Source organism: Musca autumnalis, unplaced genomic scaffold (assembly GCF_047663935.1).
Source record: "Musca autumnalis isolate F117 unplaced genomic scaffold, ASM4766393v1 scaffold_2, whole genome shotgun sequence".
Taxonomy (NCBI): domain Eukaryota; kingdom Metazoa; phylum Arthropoda; class Insecta; order Diptera; family Muscidae; genus Musca; species Musca autumnalis.
This window is the reverse complement of record NW_027411755.1, coordinates 149,606,208-149,630,101: the sequence shown is the minus strand read 5'-3', so window position 1 is coordinate 149,630,101 and position 23,894 is coordinate 149,606,208. Positions and strand designations below refer to the sequence as shown.

At 34.8% G+C, this 23,894-nt stretch overlaps 1 long non-coding RNA gene across 1 annotated transcript in view; it reads left to right on the top strand.

Annotated features, from left to right (window-relative positions):
• The first annotated feature begins 582 nt into the window (after positions 1-582).
• Positions 583-23,894, top strand: part of LOC141394723 (uncharacterized) — a 509,351-nt gene continuing 486,039 nt past the window's right edge. The window contains exon 1 of the long non-coding RNA XR_012410479.1: positions 583-2,686. This is a non-coding gene — a long non-coding RNA (uncharacterized lncRNA). The remainder of the gene's footprint in view (positions 2,687-23,894) is intronic.

Sequence of the window (23,894 nt, the reverse complement as noted above, 5' to 3'; positions counted from 1 at the left end):
CAGCACACACACGTACAAACAACGTCAAAAATTGTACCAATTAAGAAATTAGAATACGAAAAAGCCTGTAAATAGCAATTAATCCAAAGTATCAACTGTGTGGCATATAAACACAGAGATATAGAAACACACACACCTCACACACTGTCGCACAAACGAACGTAAAAATGAAAACCACATAGGTAGCTGGTGCCAAACATCATCGGTGCTTTAAAAATTTAAATAGCTACATCGTCATAGTTGTCGACGATTTACACGAGAGCTAAAAAGGAAGCTATAACTCCCCCTCCTACCATTAACATTGACGACAACAACAACAATAACAATGGTCTATGAACATATCCTGCGACAAGGAACTACAACTTGATGCCATCGAACAAAAAGTATACCAGCCTTAAGGGCGGCATTCCGTTCATCTGGATGAGTGTGTGCGTCTGTGTTCTAACATTCCTTTGCATACACCAGACACGATGACGATTGTACGTACGTACACCCCAATTCCATAACGTTCCGTGACGTCCTCATTGTATTCTGTACTTTTCAAACGGAGTTCAAAGGAATTTGCGAATATTTAGCGAGTTCAGTATGAAATCGTCTTTAAAACAGTTCAAATAGTTTTTGTTGGCATCGTAGTAGCACAAAATTGTATGTGGAACAAAATCAGTGGTAAATGAACGAACGAACGAACACTCCGTCATGTGTAGCAAGTGAATAACATGGCAAAGGCCAGAACAGTAAACAAAGTGAGCAAAACAGACCAAGGGGCGCTGTCGTTGCAAATGACAAACAAAAACTTCTCTTCACAAAATGGGTCGAATTTGTTGAAAAAGAGAGCACAGAGTCGGTGACCGAGAGAGAGAAAGCAAGCGAGATTGTGATAAATCAAGGTGTGAGCATGTGAAATATTTGTGTTAGGATGCTGGGCTGAGTCGTATGTGTGCCATTTTCACTGAGTTCCACTTGAACTATATTCGCCTGTCGTTGACCAAAGTTTGATGTTCGTGTTGGACTTCGTGTTTTGTTTTCGGACACACTGACACACTCATCTACTATGCTGTGCTGCTGCTGTAACTGCATAAGATAGCAAGATTTTTTAGTAGCAGTGGCAGAGCTGTGGCAGTGATGGAACTGCAAAAACTTGCCATTAACTAACGCAGCCAGAACTTCGTGTTTCATGGTTCGTATTCGAAGAGCAGTTGATTTTGGGGAAAAACAGTTTTGGAACATCGTTTTGCTATATGACGAGTACCAAATGTGTCGTTGTAACAGTTTTTCTCGTTTGTTACGCTCCGATAATGAGTTTGCCAGCCAACCAGCCAGTCATCCAGCAATACACAGTCATTGCCTCCAACACACACACGCAGTATCCGCTCAGTTACCAGGAAGCATTGTAGGTGGTTGGATATCTCTTGAGCACTAAGGAGGTGAGTGTGTCAGTCAATGCTTTGTGGGTGCTTCCTTCTGGTTTCTGACTACGAAATAGTTAATCCTGTTGTTGCTGTTTTTGCTCCTTCTCCTTGTTAGTGTAAATCAAAGCTGGCTGCAATTGATGTTACAGTTACAACACACATTGACGTCAACTGCTCAGCCCAGCATAAAGTTAACGTCCTTGTGGCAGATGTAATACTTAATTTTCTTCCTAGTTTCCTCTGCATGATAATGATGATGATGATTGTGATGAAGAGCTCGAGGCATGTAATAGTAGTAAAACTTCATCTAGTTTTGAACTGCAATTGTGTAATATAATGTATTAGCAAGCCAACCATTCAGCTTACGCCGGCAGCACTGCCTCCTGCAACAGCTGCTGCAACACGATTTGCTTTTCGAAGAAGAAAACCAAGTTTGCCATGGCAAATTTTGTTGTGTGCGTTCAGTAGTAAAATGTTACTTGGCCAGTTATGAAACGCGAGTGGTATGATACAGAAGTGTGTCTTGTTGCTTTCATCCAGCCAGCCAGCCAGACTGTTATTCTGCCAGCTTAAATATGATTTTGGACCAAACAATAAAACAATACTCAAAAATAAAGGCAAGTCAGTGTCCTAGTAACGTTTTGACGGTTTTACTGTGTGGGTGTATTACGTGAAATTTGTAAAGGTGTATTAGTGCTGTGTGTGTGAGCCTAAATACTGTTAGTGTCATCAGTCAGTGTGTCTTTGTGTCAATCTTTATTAGTGACCAACCAAACAATTGGCTTAATGAACGTGAAATAAATTCGTGGAAATTAAAGAAACATCTAAACACAACAACAATTTAAAATTAAAACTAAAAAGTGTGTTAATAAAGAAAAACAAAATAACTTTTTGTAACAGAAAATCCTAACAAGCATTAATTAACTTAGTTTCATTGACAAAAACATAACATATAATTCCCACATGTGCGTATGAAAATTACATATGCGTTTTTTTCTTTTTCTGAACACTAAATTAAAATTTCCTTTTTTTGTGGCCATCATTCAATAAACCACAACATTTGATTAAATTTTATGTTCGTGGCAATAAAACAAAAACAAGAACGCAGAAATTTAACAGCAGCATTATAATTGCATATTGATTATGTGGCTAACAATAGCTGTACGATAATGCAAATTATCGTTGATAGCTGGTTTGGTGTTTTTTATTTTGTTGGCGAAATAATGCAGCTAATCAATTATGTTCCAGAACTACCAAACAATAATTAGCTTGAAATTGTAAGTTTTTATTTGTAATGAAAAAAAAACTATTTGAAACAATGGACCATTATTGGCAAGTTAACAATATGATGGTATTAATAATTTTATTAATATTTAATATCATCCAAAGTAATCCCATAGTGCCACAGATTTTTTATACGTTTTCATTGCTGAATGGAATTAATAACGGTTATTTTTGGTGCTAGGAATGTTATCGCGAAAAACGAATTTTCGGAAATTTGATAGAAACTTCTTATAGAATAAAATGTGTTAAAATTTCCATCAAAATAAATGATTTATTTCAGAATCTACAAGAGTCTAATATTTTTGAAATTCAAAAATAGTAGATTCTTGCAGGTTCTGTAGCAAATCAAAATATTAGATATTCAAAAATTTCTTCAAGACATTAATGACAAATATTATATTTGTTCCAGAGCCAGCAAGAATTTACAATTTCTTACTACGATAACAATTTTTTCTTTATGATATCGAAAAATTAGTAAAAATTAGCAGATTCTTGCAGTTCTGGAACAGATATTAAATTCTAGTTCTATTAGATATCAAGTACTTTGGTTTTTATACCTACAGCCTTTAGACTAATGAGGGTAATACACATTCTCTGATACCCACGATAACGCACGAACGGATCAGCCTATTACCACTTCATAATATTTTGTCTACAATTAGATGATATTTTGGTATTGGGGGTACCACCCCCACCAAATTCAATATTACGGCTGTTCCAGAACCTTCTTTCATAATATCGAAAAAATATTATTCTTGCCGTAGTGGAACAGACCAATTGTTTGTTAAACTGTGCGCAAGATAACTCTCGAAATGATTCCTTGATTTTTTTCCAAACTTTGCACATCGCAATAGTTTATGCCAACTTCGAAAATAGTTTATATCGGTCGACTTCTTCCGGTAGTTCCCTCGCAAAATTTCAAATATTACATATAAACGAATTACAGGTTACGACCTGTTCGCAGATAAATTTCAAAGTTTACATCGGGTAGTTTTCGCGGTCCCTATGACAGTATAACAGAATAACTTTTTATACCCTCAGCCTTTAGGCTAACAAAAGTATATCGTCTGCTACGTACGAAAAGGTCGTAAGTAAATTTTTAGAAATTTTTCAGGAGGAAGAAAAAAATACTCTACTGTTTTCTGTATTAAAGATTTTATTAAGGTAGTAAAAGCAGTATCCTTCGTTTGTTTGATCGAATTCCATAGCGTTTTGGAGATAATTGGATTCCTTTGGACTTATGACCTTTTCCTCGTATACTTTTGAATTTTTGTTGGGACTTACGACCTTTTTCTTCAAGTTACGCATTTTTTCAAGTAAAATATTTATACTTTACTCAACAATGTGGAAAGGGTATTATAAGTTTCTTTTGTCCAATATTCATGTAACATCGCGAAATATTCTTCGCAGTCCCCCTTGACATTTTTCATATCTCGACGAGATAAAACGAACTAACTATGTGTGTCCGTCCGTCCATTAAAATTGTAATAAAAACTCCTAGCCCCAATTATGGACCGAACGTCACGAAATTTAGTGGGGACGTCAAATTCCGCCCAGAAGAGACCCCATTATTTGTTGGTGATGATCGTAAAATGTGAAATGGACCGATCTTTGATCTTATTTTGTAGCGGCTCTGGAGGTCGCAATGATGGTTTGAAATTTTAAGTAATGTTTGGGTTTACGACAAAGAAGAAGCTTGCAGTTTAATATGATGATCAGATAATAATTAACGGTTAAATGGACCGAAACTTTTGTGTGAAAATTGGTAACATTTTTAGTATAATGGCTATATATTAATTACTGGAAGATATGTTCCATACCAATAAGTTATATTTAGAAAAGGAACTCTTGATCTTTCCATTGATGCCAAACATGTTGGTATACATGGTCAGATAACAGAGTTTCAGCAAAATATATACCGGGATCTAGAGTTTCAATTTTGTTTGTATTGTAACCATCATCACGCTAGAGAACGCATTTATAGTTCAATATCGATAACATTTCCCACGAAGGAAGATGCTACTAATAGTGGAAGATGATCAGATAGTACTTGGATGCTGAAAATAATCACATGGTGTTAAAATAACTTTTCCTGTGGAATTACGACCTTTTCGTACTAAAATTTCCACATTTTGTGGACTTACGACCTTTTCCGACAGGGGAAACACATATAGAAAAACACTACATAATACCATTTTCTTTATATCATAGGACGTGTTTTGACTTGTACTATCATGCGGTAACGAAAACGCGATTTCCAAAAAAGTGGACTTACGACCTTTTCGTGCGTAGCAGACGATACACTTTGACATGACAAAAAATGTGCCTCATGGAAATAATGGTTTTAGGCCCCAAGAATGTTTGGACAAAATTTGTTTCAGTCAATTTGGAGTCGATTGTACAGTGTTCGTCCGTCCGTATGTCTGCCTGTCTGGCTGGTGCGCAAGATAACTCTCGAATGAAGCAACCGATCGGGTCGAAAATTTGGCATTCGTAATATTTTGTTCAAACGTAATTCAAGTTCGAAGATGGGCCATATAGGTTCACTCCTGCTGGTACCTCCCACAAAAAATAGGAAAAGTAAAGTTAAGATCTCCTCTTAGATCGTTTTGAAATTTTATTCAGCAGGCTGTCCTTGTGGCCCCTTTACGACGGTACACAAGTCCATACTCGTACTTCCTGATTGAAAGGCCTAAATGCTCCAAGAAACCTTGACGACACCAACTTAAGTGGTACATCCGCAAGATAATTCTCGCAGGGAGTTTCTGATTGGTCCAAACTTTGCACATCGTATTATTTCATCTAGTCATGTATCAGGTTGGTATATGGACACGGTGCTCTTGAACCAACTTTAAATGAAAGGAGCTTACACCTGGGAAGTTTTTGCAGATTCTGAAATCACAATGTTCATAATTAATTGTAATATATATAATTGTTCCACAAACATCCCATAAGGGACAAGGGAGACTTCTCTCATATCAATGAGTGCACCCCGATTCATATTAGCTCAATGATATGGGACCTACTGTTTATCGCCGAGTCCGAACGGCGTGTCTTAAGACACCACTTGTAGAGAAGCTTTACATGGCTGAAATATTCAGGAAATGTCGCCAACATTACTGAGGTGTATTTTGCCACCGTTGAAAAGTGTTTTGATGTTGCCTGGCCTGGGAATCGAACCCACGACCTTATGTGTGCAAGGCGGGTGTGCATACCATTGCACCACCGTGGCACAATGTTCATGGATGAGAAAAATAAAAACAAAAATCGCCGGAGCGTTTTTTAAATAAAACGCGGTCATTGTTCACGTTTGTAGGGTTTTACCATTTTGAGATATAGAAGTTCATTGAAATTAGGACAATTCACTGACTGTATAGTCTCCTTATAAAACAATGTCATGACTGCAATTTCCCAACTGAAATTTATACATAGGTATATCTCAAAAATGGTACAGCCTAGGAAAAAATTACGAAAGGCAATCTTGTAAAGAATGTTCACAACTATAAGAATTTGTCTAGTCGATTTCGATAAGACTTACAGTTTTCAAACAAATTGTGAAAACTCAACGAAAAAAACCTAAAAATATGACCTGAACTTCTATACAACTTAGGAACAAATCATAATGGCCAATCCTCTAGAGAATTTTCACAGCTACAACAGTTTTTTAGCCCCATTTCGTTAGAACTTGAGGCTTCCTAAAATAAACCTAACAATGTGAGCTTTGATCGCGATTTATTTAAAAAGCGCTTGTGCTATTTTTTTTTTTTTGATTTTCCTCATCTGTGAAGATTGTAGTTTCAGAATCCGCAAAAACTTCCCAGGTGTAAGCTCTTTTCATTTAAAGTTGGTTCAAAAGCAACGTGGGACTATATCGGTTCCCTCCTTCTGGTTCATCTCACACAAAATTTGGGAAAAGTTCAGTTCAACAGCTCATCTCGAATCGTTTTGAATGTTTTTGCAAAAGTTTTTTTTTGCGGTCCCTGTTAAGACGGCGCAATTTTTTTCGTGGGAAAGTCCATACTTTCTGAGATAATGGACCAAAATCTCCAAAAAAGTCTGCCGTTACCAACTACGCCTAGGGAGAAACTAACTTGGTCCACACGTTGCACATCGTATTATTTCTTACAGCCTCGAATTATGTCCGAATATCGACTACATCGGACCACTCTTTCGGGTACCACCCATACAAAGTTTTGAAAGAGTACAGTTTAAGAACTCCTGTGAGATCGTTTTATTGAATTTTTGGCAGCGTGTTTCGTAAGCCGTACTAGTTAAAACGGTGCAATTTTTTTGGGGGCAAATCCATACTTCCTGAGAAATTGCTCCAAAAACTCAAAAAAAAAAAAAAAAAACATATATACGTCAGAAGTATTGTGTTTGCTTCTCTGTTGCCACATCTGACTGATACTTTATTATTTGTATCTTAGGGAAATCCATAATTCTCGGGATATAGGCCAAAAATTAAAAAATTCTACATACATATACAATTCACAAAGATGTTTCTTTATATACCCCGTCTAAATGGCTAAAGATGGTATAAACACGTTGATATGATCAATAATCGATATAATTGCTTTAAGTCCTACATTTGTCGATTGAGCAATGTCCTTTCGTCTGCCTTGCTAGTTAGGGGCACGATAAAGAATGGTGAAATCGATGTACAACCTAATATTTCTTTCAAACTTGGCATTAGTTCGAAGATTGACCATATCGTTCCAAATTTTTATATAGCTTCCACGGTAATTTCAGATTTCCCGTATTTTGGGCACATTCTCCATCCGAATTAGATGTAATTTGACATTTTGAGTTCTCTATGACCTAGAAGTTTTCATAAGATACCTAACGAAACCTACTGATTTCACGTTGTTTGAAGGTTATAGCCACATTAGCACGATAACACTCGAACCAAACCGATTCCAACCAAATTTTGGGTATCGTAATATTTTGTCCAAACTTAGTTTAAGTTCGAAGATGGGTCCAACCCTTCGGGTACCTCCCCCGCAAAAGTTCAAAATTTTTCTGTAAAATTTCACGTTGTTTGAAGGTTCTAGCCACATTATCCAACTGAATTTGCTGCTCATCGGGATTTTGGTTATCTTTAGTTGGATAGGAAACATCTGTAGTTTGGTGTATCCTCCAAACTTCTCAAGTTCGCTATGAACAGATTCTTGTATAATATGTCTTTTCTAGTTCAATATTTTAGTATAATTTGTCATTGATAGGAGTATATTCAAAAATATTCGCCTTTATTTGGAACGTTCACAATCGTTAAGATAAATACCCCAAAAGTTCCAAAGTTCCCAAGCCGTATATTTTTGTGGAAAAAGGGTTTCGGTTGCGTTGCCGGAATTCGATATTTGATCATGCGAGCTTCTAATTTGTAGCTGAACACATTACACACTGTGCCACGCGTAGGAACATTAATGGTTGTTTATATGCTTACATGTACTCCACCATCTATTCTTTATACCCTCAGCCTTTAGGCTAGAAAGGGTATATACACTAGGGCTATAACCAAAAAATACCACCCCATAGCCGTGTAGAGCATGGAAAACTATTATGAAAAACGGTGTCATTTTTTCTCTATCGCGAAAAAAGTTTCCGCACCAAATGCACTGAAGTTCAGTAATGCATTTTTTAAATTTATCTGTTATAACAACATATTTGCTTTTCTTTAAATTTTTATGTTTTTGTAATCTAATTTAAAATCATTATCAAACCGTTCTGGACCAATTTGTTCTCAAATCGCGCCATTTCGGAGCATATTAGTAACTTTTGACACTATTGCAATTTTTGGTTTTTCTTTATAAACTCGTGAATTTTATGTTTATATTTTTTGTACTTATCGGACAAGAGAATATGGGGTGATTTGCAACGAATTCGCGAAAGTTACAGGCTGTTTTTGTTAGCTTTGCCTGTGAGAATCGTAGTTGTTTTCTACAAAAATACAACACCAGTACCATGTGGGGAATTTTGTGCTAATAATGAAAACGCGTTTCTAAGATCGATTCGGTGAAAAAAGTTTCCGCACCGACTGTGATTACTAAAACCCTTTTCATATTTTTTCTACTTAAAATTTTAAATTTGCTTTGTTTGAAAAATATTTTTAGAAAATAAATACGTTTCTCACAGGCAAAGTCAACAAAAACTGCCTGTAACTTTCGCGAATTCGTTGAATATGACCCCATATTCTCTTGTCCGATAGGTACAAAAAATATAAACATAAAATTCACGAGTTTATAAAGAGAAACCAAAAATTGCAATGGTGTCAAAAGTTACTAATATGCTCCGAAATGGCGCGATTTGAGAACAAATTGGTCCAGAACGGTTTGATAATGATTTTAAATTAGATTACAAAAAAATAAAATTTTTAAAGATGTATGTATAGTATGTTTGGACGAAATTCATTTCAGACAATTTGGAGTCGATTTAGACATATCCGTCCGTCTGTCTGGCTGGCTGGTGCGCACGATAACACTCGAAACAAACCGATTTCAACCAAATATTGGTATCGTAATATTTTGTCCAAACTTAGTTTAAGTTAGAAGATGGGTACCTCGTTTTGAAATTTTTTCAGTATGTTTTTCCTGCGACTCCCTTAACGACGGTAAAATATTTTTCTTGTGCAAGTCCATACTTCCTGAGATAATAGCCTAAAAGCTCCATGAAACCCTGACGGCACCAACCAAAATGGCAAATCAGCAAGTTCATTCTCGCAGAGAATTTCTGATTGGTACAGTCTTTGCACATCGTGTTATTTCATCCAGTCATGTATCAGGTTATAATATGCACTATATCGGTCCACTCCTTCGGGTACATTCCACACAAAATTCGGGAAATGTGAAGTTTAAAAGCTCCTCGCGCATCGTTTTGATTCTTTTTTCAGTAGGTTGTTCTACCGGGATATTGTCTATTATGCAAGATAACTCCAAAACTTTTTCAACAATTTCTTCCAAGCTAAGTTTAACGTATTTTAATATTTCCAGTCCTTTATGAAGAAGTTTGGTTACTAAAAATTTTAGGTATATGCAGGGTTACGGAGTCGAGGTATTTTTGGCTCGACTCCGACTCCAGACGAATTTTTTTCACGACTCCGGCTCCGACTCCGACTCCGGGTCGACTCCGAGAGTGAATTCCTATACCACTAAAAATGAATAAAATATGCAAAATTTTTAAACTTTTTCCTATATTTTGGCCTATATAGGCTAATGTGTTAGTTTTTCCTTACATATTCATTAGAAAGGACTTTCGTTCGAATACATTCGATCATATCAATATCGTTTCGGCCGAATCTTACGAAAGCTTCTGCCGGTTTTCCTTATTTGGACGAGTATATTCTGGACGAAATTCTTCCGCGTGAGAAAATCTTAAAGCTTTAAAAATATGTGAAAATGAAAGGGTAATACAAATCATAAGGTCTACATGCAATAAAAATTATAAGCAATTCATGACCAAGTTCCAAACTGGATGTAAACCAACATTTTAGTCTGCTTAGTCCTAAAAGGAGAACCCCAGTTGTAAAGCTCAATAAAAGCAATTTTTTATGATTTTTTTCCGAGAACACTACGTAACTTTTGGCAGATTTTTTCTCCATCTGAAAGAGAAACATATTAAAGTTTTGAGGCAGTCTACGAAACCCAGCTTTACATACATACAAAATAAAATAAATTGTTCCCATCCAACTCTCATACTAAGGCAATATTTTTCCGATCGACTTAAAAATTTGACCACATATTCTATACTACGAGTATTTATACTTTCTACTTTTTTCTGAAATTTATAAGTAGTAAACTAAAATTCAGCGCTCACATTTTGAACTTTGGTGTGGAGTGGATAATTTTATTGAAATATTTGACATATATTGTGTACACCACTCAGCACTTAGGCAGATGGATGTCTTCTGGAACTGAAAAATTAGCACACTGAGATTTCGTGCATGAAAATATTCTACAAAAATGTTGCTAGGAAAATTGTATGTATGGTCGGTCGGTCAGTAATCGATATTGTCATATTTTCATTGTCCTTTATCACTTTTACCCGATCCTTTTTTCATGAAAAACTATATGATTATGTATTTTATTGAATTTCGTATAAGCTATTGATTGTGTAGAAAACTCGGACACATGAACTATATCTGTTCCTGGCGGACGGATCCGGTTATTTGAATGTCTGCATCTAAAGCCCTCATTGAGTATATAATGAATCCTAGAAGAAAGATTCGCCGTTTGTCAGACATCTGAGTTATAGCGGGATGAATCTATCGTTGACCAACAACGAATTTATGGTGCCCTGATTCAGAAGCGTAACCATCCGAATTTCATACATAGTTAATAGATTATGCGAAATTTACCGAAATACATAAACATACGGTTTTTGAGAAAGTAACGGGTAAAACTGATAAAGGACAATGAAAACGTAACCCCAGCTAGCATTTGGAAGACTGTTTGTTCAAAAATCACGTTGAGGAGTCTTTTTAGAGTCCTTTTGGTGATCAAAAATTGATTAAGTCGCTTGCATGAACAGAAAGGGACTCGAAAGTGACTCCCTATAATGATTAAAAAGAGTTCAATTTAAAATACAACAACAAATATGTAGCAATCACAAATAAATCGTTCAGGTGTTTAAAATGTGACCATTTTTTGTTATTTTTTTCACATTTTGATCATCTGGAAGATTGAAAAATGCTTAATCAAAAAAGGGTCGTGCAGGTGTTTGAAAAGTGATTATAATTATGTATCTTCTTATCATATTTTGAACAGATAGGTGATTAAAAACTAATTGCTTTGTTTTATTTTTATTTGGTTGTAAATAAAAAAATAAAATTCTCATATACACTTTCTACAAAACTTTGATATAAATGTAACGTATAATATCGACGCCTCCAAACAATAGTATGCTAAGTCGACTTAGCATGTTTTCAAGTTCTTTACATTTTTATATTTAACGTCCTTTAACTTAAATTCTGTCAAATTTTGGTAATAATCGGACAATCCGAACAGAAGTTATAAACAAATATGTACATAGCATAGTACTGAAGGTCAAAGAAATTTCCAAACTTTTAGAGCTTGTCCTGCAAAACTCACTGTTCAGAATTAGCAAACTATTATTTGGAGGTGTTGAACGTCCTTTATCTTAAATTCTGTCAAATTTTGGTAATGATCGGTCAATCCGAACAGAAGTTATAAACAAATATTGACTTAGCATAGTACTGAAGTTCAAAAAAATTTCCACACTTTGAGAGCTTCTCCTGCAAAACTCACTTTTTAGACTTAGCATACTATTACTTGGAGGTGTCGATATTAAGTGTATAGACAAACACAACACAAGTTCAGGTTTTGCCCAGTGAAATGAAGAAGCAGTATACTCACCACGCAACATAAAGGAAAGACATAACAAAGAAGCAAAGACAACAAAACAGAGGAAAGAAACAAAAAAGAATAAAGATGAAATTATTTTAATTTATTTCGTCTAATAAAAAGACTCATATATGACTCCCTAAAGACTCGCAAACGATTATGAACATGACTCTAAAAATACTCGAAAAAGAGTCCCAAATTAATCAACAAATCACCAATAAATGATTGAAATACGACTCGAAAAAGACTTTATATACCATCAGAAAATGGGCAAAAATTACTCGAAAATAATGCAGAGGAAGACTCACTTGTGATTTCCTTAGACGAGTCGCCTGAGGTTATGTTTTCCTACCGACAAAGGAGTCATTTATGATCAGAAAATGAGCTCATATTCCAGCTTTTTAATCGTGCAGTCGGATCAAAAAAGACTCGAATTTGATTAAAATTTTCAAAAAATGCTGGCTGGGACAATATGGATTTCTTGCATATGGGAAACCTACATACAATTTTCGATGGAACATTTTTGTCAAAAAATTCATTTTTTTAATTTTTGAGTTCAAGAACAAAAAGGACATCGAAGGAACTTAGGTAGAAGGACAGCATATTCGACAGAAAGGTTCCTCATTCTATTTAACTGAAAACATGACATCTAACAATGATGAAACAATATCTCGAAACAGAGATAAAAAGCTATTTTCTCAATGATTGATGGGGGTCAATCAAAAAATTCATTATGTCATAACTCAGAAATTTCAGCTATGGGATCCTTTGGGGTTTTCAATTGGGGGTTTCATCCCGAAAAGGAATTTTTCCACCCCCAGATCTTGACTTCCATTTTGTGTCACAGGGTATTCAGTAAGATTTCCCATAGAGACCACAATGTCTTTAATAGAAGACAAGGATAACTTCTCATAAAAACAAGATGAGAATACCAATAGAATTTTGTGAGAATACCAGTAAGACTTCTGACGAAAGAAGTTAAAGGTCCAATCTTAATTCGATTTTCATAGAACTTTACTTTTGTTTGCAAAAATGTAAAAAATCAATTGGATCAACAAAATAGGGATGAGTAGACTACACTTCAGAGGATAGTAAATATCCTGTGAATTTTCCTTTAACTCCTTTTAAAAAAATAATAATTTAAAAAAAATGTTCTTGTTCCAAATTATATGTTATATTTCTATAACGTGGAAAAAATTTTGCCCGGAGTCGGAGTCGAGTTATTTTTTTCGACTCAGACTCCGACTCCAGCAAAATTGCTCGACTCCCACTCGTAGACTCCGAAACCCTGGGTATATGCCAATGATTTGGTATAGCCCCACATTACGGAACATACAGTTTTTAAGCAAACTCGTGATACAAAATCAATATATTATATACCTATACGGTATAATTATTGTGTTTGGTTTGGTTTTTGTTGTTGTTGTGTTTTTTTTTTTGTCATTGGCTGAGGGATATCTCCGTCAGCACAGCTGACTGATACTTTCTTACTTGTTGTTTTGTAAACAAAAACTCGCTTGCCTACGGTGAGTGTTGTGCAACCGTACTCATTACTTTGTAAGGTGTAATATATAATTGTTCCACAAACGTCTCACCAAGGGACAAGGGAGACTTCTCTCATATCAATGAGTGCACACCGATTCATAGGAGACGGGACCTACTGTTTATGATATGGGACCTACTGTTTATCGCCGAGTCCGAATGGCATGTCTTAAGACACTACTTGCAGAGAAGTAAGAAGTAAAGTAAGTAGTTTTGTTTAATTGAGTTAATTGAAATATCATGACCTAAGGAGTTTGTATTGGAAAAGTGATATCTAGCGAAGTCCACACACATCCAACAAATATGCTACGATAGTCTCGCTGGTGGTTTAATTCAGCTCATCAGGCATATCAGATGTGGTGCTAGACAAAGGCTGAGTTTGAAAACTTGTATATATACTAAACTTATTGCAAATTTGCAGTTGTGAAGTATTTTTGAAGCGTTTTTACTATCAAGTCAACCTAGTGTCTCCCGTCTTCCTAGAATCATTCTTCATATAGTGTATTCGATATGTAAATATATTTTAAAAATCCTTCTCCCCTAAAAACTACACAAGGGAACTGATCTTTGTCATTACAATTCGGAAAATAGTCTGTCAATTTTTTTATACTTAATTAAAATATACAAAAACACTACTCTCTATTCTTTGATAGATAATTAAAAAAATGTGTACTGCATAAAACGTGCCTAAATTATTAAAATGATTATTTGAAATTCTTTATTGCATCTCTTTGTATATAATAGTATTTGTTTGCACGCAATTTCAATAGTTTGTATATTATCACTTTAACAGAAAAAAAAACAATATTCATATGCATACACATTCTGCATAGGTTTTTATTACATTCATTCCTCGATTATAAAGCAGTAAAAACAAAATCTTCATCATAGATTCAAATGCCATTACCGAATAATTTATGAACTTATTTACAATATTTTATTTGCAATAAATTTTAGATAATTTTTTGTTTTGTTCACATTGAATCGGTTTGGCATTGTGTTTTTTCAGTTGTTTATGAAAAAAAATGTAAACGGAGTTTTTGTTGATGTACAGTGGTTGAATTAAATTTAATAAATATTTAATGGAAATTTAATGAAAATGGATTTGAAGAAGAAATTCCATTTTGAGTACATATGTGTGTTTTATTGTGAAAGAAGTGGATTTTAAATCTGTCAGCAAAAAAAAAAAAAAAAAAAAAAAACAACAACTGTCCTTAAATTAAATCAACTATTTAAGGTATGTATCTACATACATATATTTCCCATTAGGAAAATCAAGTAAAGCCAAAGGAAGATGCAAATATTCAAGTTGAGAACGGACATCTTTAAAAAAAGTGTTAATTAAATAATAAGTGTCCCTTCTGGAAAATGAGAATACGCTGCCATCACGTTTGTTCACAGGCATGTCAAAACCGAATATAGGTCCCTGTTTGGCTGTTCTTTTTTATTCAAATCTCCCTTGTACTTGGCATAAACGACCGTCTTCAGTCAAAAACTTTCTACTCCATACTGAAGCCTCCAATACCAATGAAGTTTTAGCAGAATTATTATATGTACTAATATATAGATATTGTAGCAATAAGAAAACTGAATTTATTCTAAATAGATTCGAGAATAAACAACTGGCTGCACCAACATCAATTCAGAATGAGTATGGACGCAAGAACACGGACAAACAAGGCCTAAATAAATACACTGTGTTTCATTTTTTGATAGTATTACCGAAATGGTGCCCCCGTGGTGCAATGGTATACGCAACCGCCTTGCACGCTGACGGTCGTGGATTCGATTCCCCGACCAGGCAACATCAAATTTTCAACGTTGGCAAAATAACCTTCAGTAATTTTGGCGACAATTTCTGAGTAGTTCAGTCATGTACTACTTCTCTACAAGTGGTGTCTTAGGACACGCCGTTCGGACTCGGCGATAAACAGTAGGTCCCTTATCACTGGGCTAATATGAATCGGGGTGCACTCATTGATATGGGAGAAGTCTCTCTGTCCCTTCTGGGATGTTTGTGGAAAAATTATATATTACAAGAATAAAAGACAAACAAGTAAGAAAGGCGTTAAAGGCCTGCGTACATAAGCTGCTCTGCCTGATTGCCTTGCTTTCCTGCTTCAATTTTGACATAATAAAAATAAAAGAATAAAGAAGGCCGAGGAAATTTCGAACTGGGTTGCCCTTTTCTTTTTTATTCTTTTATCACAAGTAAGCAAGGTAAGTAGGCAACGCAGCTTATGTACGCAGGCCTTAAGTTCGGCCGGGCCGAACTTGTAATAGCCTCCACCACGAGTTGTATTGAAGTATAACTGAACAATTAGTTTCATTTCGTTTATGAAGAAGACTAAATACCAAATTCCAGCAATTTCGAAAAAACAATGTGACTAACTTTCAAAATACAGAAAGGTGCCGTTCTATGGGCGCTACATGAAGGCATGGACCTGTACCGACAAATTTCTGGGAAAAAATGTATACCCCCAATGAAGACTAAATGCCAAATTTCAACCATTTCTATGTATTATTGCGGCCACAACCTTCAAAATACCGAAAGTCGGGAGGTACCGTTCTATGGGGGCTACTTTAAGGCATGGACCTGTACCGACAAATTTCTGTGCTAAAATTTTATACCCCTAACTTAGACTAAATACCAAATTTTAGCCATTTCGGAGGAATATTGAGGCCACAACCTTTAAAATACCGAAAATTGGGAGGTACCGTTCTATGGGGGCTATATGAAGGCGTGGACCTATACCGACGAATTTCATATGGAAAGTTTTATATCCCAAATGTAGTCTATATATGAAGGCGTGGACCTATACTGACAAATTTTTTGAGTAAAGTTTTATACCCCCAACGAAGACTAAGTACCAAATTTCAGGCATTTCGGCGTGATAATGAGGCTAAATCCTTCAAAATACCTTCAAATGTTATCGTTTCGGCAGGTTCAGATCTTTTTAACAGCAAAGTATTTTGACTTTGTGAACACATTAAATATATTTTTATTTGTGAACAAATATAATATATTCCAATTCTTCTTAAGGATCAAATTTATTCTAAAAATTTTCTCGGATTTTGGTCTAGATATGAAACCGGTCAAAATGCAAGCAAAACAACCAATTACACAAATATACCAAAGATGACATAAACAAATTGGAAGGGATGTATTCGTAGGATATAACCTAATCATATTTGGGAGTCATGTCCGCATTTGATTTTATTTTTGGGGACATACACTCCACGTCAGTAGAATAGAACACCTACATTTTTGTTAATGTTAGCTTATTTATCCCAAAACGAATGAATCTGCGTTTTCAATCGTGTGGGGATGTAAAGTCGATAATGTTCCATATCAAACACAGAAAAAATTATGTTTCTAGTTCTTCGCGAAATGATTTTCTGATCATTTTTCCGATAGTACTATGAAAAATAGGCATTTATTTTTGGTCATCAGGATAGAACAGTCACTTTATTTTCGCGAATTTTTGAGATATTAAAGCCGATAAAGCAAGGCTTTCTAATCATTTTTCACCAAAGAAAACCTATAAATTATTCCGCGGACACCGAAATAACAGCGATAGAGGGTTTAAATTGACAGATATTTGAAACATCTCGGAATGTCAATAGGAGTCGCGCAATTATGTCATATTTCTTCACAATAAGATAGAATATGACACAGACAACCTCGACGGATACAATCGAGTGCTTCGGATGCTGATAAGATGGAATATTTTCAAAATATTTATGAAAAAGGTCAAAATTTCTTAAAAAACCATGATGATTTGTTCAATAAAATGGATTTTCCGCGAACAAGTCTGCCGTTCAAAGGTTTGGAAATATGCTCCAGATTTGAAGGAAGATAATCTGATACGAAAACAACCGTTATTTTAATACACTGAAGGAAATTTTAGTACCTTATAAAACAACATACGAAACCTAAAACCTCAATTTCCATGACTGTGGTTTCCCGCGAAAACGGGGCTTTTACATATGCGAGTTCAGTTAAAAAAAACGACTTATTCGTAAAATCCGGTATGGAGAGCATAACCTGGTCCATTATTATGGGAACATACACACTATTGAGAACAGTCGCGGACACCGAAATAAGAACACATATAAAATTCAAAATCCAAAGGGTGTGTTCAATTTGAAAAATGTGCTAAAATTTCCCTCAGTGTATTAAATAGCGGTTATTTTCATATCAGATTATTTTCCTCTAAATCTGGGGCATATTTCCAAACCATTAAATGGCAGACATGTTCGCAGAAAAATCATTTTATTGAACAAATCATCATGGTTTTTTAAGAAATTTTGACCTTTTTCATAAATATTTTGAAAATATTCCATCTTATCAGCATCCGAAGCACTCGATTGTATCCGTCGAGGTTGTCTGTGTCATATTCTATCTTATTGTGAAGAAATATGACATAATTGCGCGACTCCTATTGATATTCCGAGATGTTTCCAATATCTGTCAATTTAAACCCTTTAACGCTGTTATTTCGGTGTCCGCGGAATAATTTATAGGTTTTCTTTGGTGAAAAATGATTAGAAAGCCTTGCTTTATCGACTGAAAGAAAATTCGGCTTTAATATCTCAAAAATTCGCGAAAATAAAGTGACTGTTCTATCCTGATGACCAAAAATAAATGCCTATTTTTCATAGTACTATCGGAAAAATGATCAGAAAATCATTTCGCGAAGAACTAGAAACATAATTTTTTCTGTGTTTGATATGGAACATTATCGACTTTACATCCCCACAAGATTAAAAACGCAGATTCATTCGTTTTGGGATAAATAAGCTAACATTAACAAAAATGTAGGTGTTCTATTCTACTGACGTGGAGTGTATGTATGTCCAATGTTATTTGGCACCTATAATTCCCATTGGTCCCAAAATCATTGCAGGAGTTATGTCCCAGCATCGTGGCACACCACTCGTAAGGGAAAGCATTAAAAACAATAAACAGAAATCTGTTGCAATGATAAGACTCTACAGATTTACACGGCATTACAGAGAGATTAAACTCAAAATTGTATCCGATTTTCATGAACTTTTGTAGGAGTTTTTTATTTTAGCCACAACAATGATCTGGGACTTGATCGATTAGACCATAATTGCGGACCAAATATGGAAACAAAGGTCGCACGGTTGGCACGGCAAATTGGGATATGGCATAATTAGATGCATAGATGCGCCCGATTAATTTTAGACCAACTTAACTATAATTTGGTCAAAAAACGTATCTATCAAAAATAACGGTACCATTCGATTTAACCCACTTAAAGCCACTGGCCTTCAAATTTTTCATTTTCGTTTTAGAGAATAAAAGCTATTTCTTAAGAAATGCTTAAAAAGTCTCAAATATATAATTTTTATATAAAATTTTAAGTTTTCTCGAAAAAAAATCTCGGCGCTAAGTGGGTTAAGGTATGGATATTGAAGTTTTTATGTACATTTTTAGCCCAAGTTAGCTATAATTTGGCATTTTGGTTTCCTAGTGCCCAAAAAATGTATCTACTAAAACTGTTAGGCATAGTTGCACATTTTGGAATAGTCACCCTATATCGGTGCCACCCGATTTCAGACATTTTGAAGTTGTTTGGCTGTAGTTTGACAGTTAAGATTCAATGTGGTCAAAAAACTTCTCCACAATAAATTGTGCACATAGTTCAATATTTGAAATAGTCGCCATATAACGGTTCCACTCAATTTCTGATATTTTGAAGTTTTTATCTACATTTTCTGCCCAAATAGAATGTTATTTGACATTTAGGTTTAATGATGGCAAAAAACATCTCCATCAAAAATTTTGGACTTTGGTCCACTTTACCGCCCGATTTCTGTTATTTTTTAAGTTTTTATCTATATTTTCTTACCGAATTAAGTAAAATTTGGCATTAGGTTCTTAGTTGTCAGACAAATTCTCCAGAAACAAGTAAAAAAGTATCAGTCGGCTTGGCCGACAGAGATATACCCTCAGCCTGTGTATATTGAAAAAATTTTTTCCCAAATAACGTATGTATTTAGAGGGTTTTAAAAATTGTGGGAATATGAAACTACAAAAATGTTGATTAGGATTAAAGAGCAAAAGTTTTGCGGAGGAAATACTTAAAGGAATGGATCGACATTAACCATTATGAAAGTGGATCTCCAGCCACTACATATGGTGCCATAGGGGGTTTTTAGACCCTTCGGGCTGTTTGCTCAAGAAGTGTGGATTTGCCCCTGAAAAAACTTTTACCTTCGTAATTGAGGCAGCGAATGCAAGTTGCTTCAACAAAAATCAAAGTGATTCGATAGCAGGTCTTAAAGTGAACTTATCCGAAATTTTGTTTGGGAGGTACCGGATGGAGTGGACAAATATAGTCCATATTTAAACCTGATCTATATCTGGTAGATATATTAGGATGTGTAAAGTACAGACCAATTCGGCCACTCCCTTCAAGAGTTACCGTACGAACAATTTTTCCGGACATTTTTGAACTTTTGTGGGGGAGGTACCGGAAGGAGTGGACCAATATGGCTTATCTTTATCTTTAAACTTAAACTACGTTTGGACAAAATACTACTAAGGCCATATTTTGGACCGAATCGGCAGATCCGTTCGAGAGTTATCTTGGGCTCCAACCACCTCACACGGTGTCATAGGGGTTTTTTGCAACTTTCAGGCTATTTTCTCAGGAAGTGTGGACTTGCCCCTGATGAAACTTGTACCGTCGTATGGAGGGCAGTGAATACAAGTTGCTAAAACAAAAATCAAAGCGATTCGAGAGATGGCGCTAAACTGAACTTTTCCGAAATTTTGTGTGGGAGGTACCCAAAGGAGTGGACCTATTGAGACCATATTGGAACCTCATATTACTCTGGTAGAAAGTTTAAGCTATAAAAAGTATAGACCAAATCGGTCACTCCCTTCAAGAGTTATCGTGCGCACAAACTTTCCGAACATTTTCGAACTTTTGTGGGGGAGGTACCGGAAGGAGTGGACCGATGTAGGTCATCTTCGAACTTAAACTAAGTTTGGGCAAAATATTACGAAAGCCAAAATTTGAACCGAAGCGGTTCATCCGTTCGAGAGTTATCGTGCTCCAGCCAGCAGGACAGACAGACAGACGGACGGACATGGCTAGATCGACTCAAAATTGTTTGAAACACATTTCGTCCAAACATACTTGGGGTCTAAAACCATTATTTCGATGAGGCACATTTTCATCGTATCAAAGTGTATATTAGCAAAAATGTCTAAAATCGTCTTTTCCATTACAAAAAAATCAAAAAAAAATTTTGATACTACATCTATGATTTTTGGTACATAGATTAAGAAAAAAATCGTCATTCCAAATCTGTTTTCGTTACCAATTTTGATTGTTGCGCGCAAAAGATATGACCGTTTTAATTATGCTAATTAGAAAAAATTCTAAAAAAACCGCGGCTTAATATAGTAAGCTGTTATATCCAATTGTCGTTAACTGAATTCGCACCCTTTGAGAATATGCAAAAAAAAATTCAAAAAGTTTCAATGGATTCGCGAAAAATTAAATTTGTTAAATAATTTCACGTATTTACAAACATATTTTTGAAACAATAGCGCTTATACTTACAAAAAAATATATAAAAAAATTATAGCAGAATCCAGACATTGTGAGGAATAAAATGAAACCTAAGCCGTGAAGTTTGGAGCTATAGTATTCGTGTTATTTGCAAAAATACAATGAAAATGTGACGAAAAAAATAAAAATTATGTTATTCTAATTTTATTTTTTTATGGTTTTATAGGAAATGTTGAAGAAAAAATGATTGAGTTCTTCGTCACTTTCTTCCAAATTTCACGCAATAATGAAGATATTCCGTTGGAACAACTCTTTCACTTATAGTTTTCCTATTGGCGAATATTTTTAGAACATTATATTAAATCACAAGGAATTCCAATTGTGGCATAACATTAAAATAATGTTATATTGAATATTATATCACAAGGACTTAATTGGTATTTTGGTGAAGAAATGATTGAAATTGTCAATAGTTATAAATACCTTGGAGTAGATATAACCTACAATATGTCGTTTTCCAAACACTTAAAACAAAAGCTTTCTGCTTCCAAGATAGCAATCAACTCCACGTGGTCCAAATATCTTACCCACCACCAAATTTCACGTAGAAACAAACTAAAAATTTTTGAAGCTTGTTCAAAGTCCATAATGCTATATGGAGCGCAGGTTTGGGGAAGTAAAAGATATGAAGAAGTAGAAAAACTTTTTCGTTTCTTCATAAAAAGAATATTATTTTTGCCTGAAAATACCCCAAATTATGTACTTTATATAGAGACAGGTTGGAATACAATGTTCACCTCTACATTAAAATTGCATTTTGGTTACATAAATAAAGTTCTACGACTCAATCCGCAAAGACTGCCGAGGATACTAGCACAAGAAATTATAGATAAACATGTTAGCTGGGCAAGCGATTGGTCCAATATATGCTCCACATTACAATACGCTCCACCGAATAACAATACTCCAATTTGCTCATATTCAAAAGAAGTTTTAGAGTTGCTGATTAGAAAAGAACGTGAAGATTTCTGCACAAATGCATCTAACTCGCAGCTTCATGATTTATATAGTCGATTAAATTTCAACGCATCATCCTTATACACAGATATACTTTCAGCGCGTGCTGTCAGTTTAATAATAAAAGCTAGGTGTGGCTTGTTAAGTCTAAATGGAAGAAGTTTCAGAACCGATACAAACACTGCATGTTCATTATGTAACCTTAACCTTCCAGAAGATACACTACACTTTATTGGTATCTGCCCCGTGTATAGTGAATTCAGAGCTGTTTACTTTGGTAAAATCAAGTTAAACTTGGACGAAGTTTGTAGCATTCTAAATGGCATAAATTATATTTTGTTGTATAAATATCTAGAAGCATGCATAAAATATAGAAATCTACTTCTAAATGAATTTAATGTATGAATGATTATTAATTTATGAATTTTACAACCAAAATATTGTAATAAATATATAAAAGTAATAATGGCTTACAGCATTATGCTAGCCAAATATAGATTAGGAACTAATGTATTATATCACGATATTTGTTAAATATGTTCAGCGAAAAAATCTATTAATAAATAATAATAAATAATAATATTGAATATTACAACATTTGAAACGCATAGAAACCGCGTAATAGTGGAAATCACAAGATGCGCATCCGATTTTCCAAAACAGCGAATCAATCCCTCTTATTTGATATACACTTTGTGAAATTCCATTTGACGACCACGATGTAGCATCAGTTGCATGTTAGGGTGAAAAAAACAGTCAAATGCCCATAATTTCCACGAAGTACAATTGCATTTTATGCGCATCCGATTTCAATGATCACCATTAAAAAATACATCATCCTATGTCATTTCAATGCGATCCATCAAGAACCGTGGATGTAGCATCGCACTCAGTTTTTAGAAAAAATCTATTATATCTCCGGATTCGCGAACGTTTTTCAATATCTGTTTTCGCACATTTTAAATATGCGTTTCGCTCTATTTATCTAAGTAGGAATAACACATCTAAAACGCGTCTAAATACGCGATATTTTCAAAAATATTTTTTGCATATTTTCGAATTTTGAGGGGTATCATATCCGCCGATCTAGTGGATGGATTTAGACGCGCAAAGGCTTGTTAGATTCAGAACGTAAAAAAACTAAATTCACGCGGGTTTCCACTGAAATCGAAAGGCATTTGTAAGTTCTGAATCCAAAAAGCTGGTTTTTTAAAAAAAATTACGCACAAAAATTTCGACTTTAAGCTGAGATTGTTGTGAACCTTTGAAGACTACACGCCCGAGTTATACATCAAAAAATGCGTAATCGCGAGTACTACAATCTCATAATCTGTTTTTAAACGAGTACAGTTGCGCGTTCCAATTAGAGCAAAAATTCAAAAAACCCAATTTTTCAGTCTTCAAAATGTCAGCATCCGTTTGAGATTGATGCGGTGGTTATATTAAAAAATCATACATTAGAAACTTCATCTCTGAAGTGTATTCTTTAACTTCTTCTTTGAACATTATACTCTACATTGTATTGTAAAGCCACTAATTGAAAATTGACTTAAAAAAACTCGTTTCCTTCAACGATTTTTTTCTATTTTTTTACATTAATATGACCACAGCTTCCGCTCAAATTATAATTTTAAGAAATCCATCGGTGAATCGTGCTAAAACAGTTTATTTTACCTAAATGCGTTCAAAAGTTATGATATATTACAACAATTCGCGAGATACAATACCCC